The 3313-nt window shown below is 38.9% G+C and overlaps 1 pseudogene; it reads right to left on the reverse strand.

Moving 5' to 3' along the window:
- Positions 1–522: 522 nt before the first annotated feature.
- LOC107152805 lies at positions 523–1071 on the reverse strand (annotated as a pseudogene).
- Positions 1072–3313: the final 2242 nt, after the last annotated feature.

The following is a 3313-nucleotide window of genomic DNA, read 5'->3' on the forward strand; positions in this document are numbered from 1 at the left end:
GCATCCTGATGAGGTTTTTTTTTTTTTTCTGCTTGTTTTACAACATAGCAAAGAAATTGAAAATAGAATTAGATACATACAGAAGGGCCTAGTGCATAGGGTATCTTTGCCCTGTAACAACCTACACTCAGGAAAACAAATTGTCTCACATGAGACTTCACATACTCCAGGTCATTCATTAATTCATTCACGAGGGGGGAGTCCTTTGACCTGGTTACCTTGCACTACACCCCACCTCTTAAAGGTTCCACCACGTTGACATTGCCACATCAGAGTCCAAGATTCCAAAAATGGTTTACATCCAAACCCTAGCAGTACTGTAACCTTTATCCACTAAGAGACTTGGGAGTGAGTGCAGAGGACCTGTGTAAACTGAAATGTTACACAACTGATCAGTTCCACATCCCGCACCTCATCTTAAAATTCTTCCCACAGATAGACCCTAGTCTGGTTTGTGAACACCACCACAATCACCTACAAAGATTTTTTTTAACTTTTGATTGCATGTATTTTATGCTAAATTTACTCCTGTGCCGTAAGTTTTTGTTTCTTTAGTTTCTTCTGGGATATCTTTTTCTTCTGTGCAACTTCCTCTTCTGGTTTAGGAACAATTTGTTCCTTTTCAGTGAGGATCATCTCAGTTTGGCAGGAGGAACTCATGTATGGGTTAATCCCACTGTGAACATTGTAAATATGGCGGCACATCTTAGGTGTTTGTTTAGCTGGATATGTTCAATGACCAGAGAATTGACATCTAAACCCTTAAGTTCAGCACTACTCTCTGCATTTTTAAGCATGTGCATCATAAATTCAGCACTCTTTTTGGGCCACTGTTCCTGTGTCTATCCCCACTTTTTAACCTGGACACCCTTCCAACTCCACCTATAACACCTGTATGGCACACAGTGCTTCTTTAAAGTTACTTTAAAGGTACTTGGTGGCTTTTTGGATATGCATACCCTTGATGGCCTGCGCAGTTTCACTGGTATTCTTGCAGTGAATGCAAAGATTTGAACCTCTTGATTTGCCTAATTTTGTGGGGTTTTTCAGGTCAAGAAAGTAGTAGACCATTTTCATAAATCACCTAGGCTGCTTACAGGAAGAGAAACACTACCAAAATGTTTATGAATATTTGCTCCTAAGTTCCACCCTGTCTGCTGACTGAGAGTCTCTGAAGATGGGAAGAATCTTTGAAGTCTTCAGGCACTTGTGGTCCAGGGGCTATACAGTTTGGCATTTGGGAGGTCAGGGGATATATTTTGAGGGTGCTGAAATCTGTGATAAATTTATTCTCTAAAAAGACCAAGTATTCGAATGTAAGGATTTAGGCTTAGTTTCTGCTTTTTTAAAATTTTTCCCTCCTTACATCTTTAGATCATTCAGATTGCTATTTTAAGCCACTATATAGATGTTAGAGAGTTTACTGGGTTGGTCTTTTTCCATTGTATTGGGACCTCACTTCTGTTTTAGTGGCTTCTTGGCCATCTGGTAATTCTGTTGCTGGGAGCAAAAATGGAAAACAGAGGGCACTATTAATCCACAACTCCAAAACATAACAGTTGTCTGACTTTCCACGAATCCTGCCAAAATTAGGCCAATGACAATATTGTTTCTAACCCACACGCCTCGCTCAGGCCAATTTGGAAACCCATCCCTTGCAGCAGAACAAGTCTGCCACTGATGGAAAAGGATCAATAGGTTAAAAAATAAGGATTAGGTCCAGGAGTTTTGCCAGCCTCAAGAAATGGGCTTCATCATTAGGGCTGGGGAGAGGATCATGATAATTCTAATTTTCTTTGTCTATTTCTTTGGAACTCTTTGCAGTTGTTGAATAAGGACCAACTGAAATGAAATGCATGTTCTATTAGTGTTCTCTTCGCCAGTATACTAATTATTTTTCCTGACAAATGTCTGTAAGGAGGGTGTTATAGTAGCCTGATTTATGGCTACTTCAGTTTGCAAGTCATATGCTCATATTAGGATAGCACAAATAGAGGAATATTTAAAGTGCCAAAAATATGAAATGTTAAACTTTATTTCTGAGTGATTTTATTTTTGTTCTTGAATTAGAGGCATTAATGCATTTTCTTGACAACTGAGCAGTGAGAGAGATCTCTCAACTGGTGTAAATACCTATGGACTGAAATGGAATGCATTTATCTATTTACTAAGTGTGGAGTAAACTGATGAGAAATTTTAGATCAGGTACCCTCTATACCTAAATAACTCTGGAGAATAGGAGGCCTAAGAAATTTTTTTTAATGGTGAGGGAAAAAATTCAATAATAATTCTCAAATGACTGAAGGATTGTCACAGGGTCTTCCCTCCACAGAGCAAAAGTAGAGTTCTCTTCCTCACTTCCCATACTGAATATGTCATGAACCTCGTGAAAATTGTATTCTGTATCTCTCAAATCTTTTGATTCATCTATGTTCTCTCTCTCTCTCTCTTTGGTACTGGGAATTGAACCCAGAGGTGCTTAACCACTGAGCAGAACCTGTCTCTTTTTAATTTTTATTTTGGGACAGGGTCTCAGTAAGTTTCTGAGGCTGGTCTCAAACTTGCAATCCTCCTGCCTCAGTCTCCCAAGTGTTTGGGATTATAGTCATGCACCACCACACTTGGCAATATCCTCACTTTTACTTTCATAGTTTAGCCACATTTTCTATTTCAGGAGAAAGAAACAGAGAGGATAGGAGAAAAGATGGGGATGAAACTAACAGATGTTACACACACGTTTCCTTTCTCTTTTGTTTTCTCCTTTCTCTGATTCATTCTCTATACCAATGCTCTTCAACTTCAGATGGGGGTTCCTGATAAACCCATTGTAAATTGGAAATGCACTTAATACATGTCACTGACCAAGCATCATAATTTAGTAACACAGTACATTGTACTTGCTCCTTGTGATCGTGTGGCGGACTGGGAGCTGCTCTCATTGGCACAACACAATATTGTGCAAGAGAATCATACTGCATGTTTTTATTTATTTATTTATTTATTTATTTATTTATTTATTTAATTTTTTATTGTTGGCTGTTCAAAACATTACATAGTTCTTGATATATCATATTTCACACTTTGATTCAAGTGGGTTATGAGCTCCCATTTTTACCCCATATACAGATTGCAGAATCACATCAGTTACACATCCATTGATTTACATATTGCCATACTAGTGTCTGTTGTGTTCTGCTGCCTTTCCTATCCTCTACTATCCCCCCTCCCCTCCCCTCCCCTCCCCTCTTCTCTCTCTGCCCCCTCTACTGACATTCATTTGTCCCCCTTGTATTATTTTTCCCTTTCCCCTCAC

The sequence above is a fragment of the Marmota marmota genome, unplaced genomic scaffold, assembly GCF_001458135.2.
Source record: "Marmota marmota marmota unplaced genomic scaffold, marMar, whole genome shotgun sequence".
Lineage (NCBI taxonomy): Eukaryota > Metazoa > Chordata > Mammalia > Rodentia > Sciuridae > Marmota > Marmota marmota.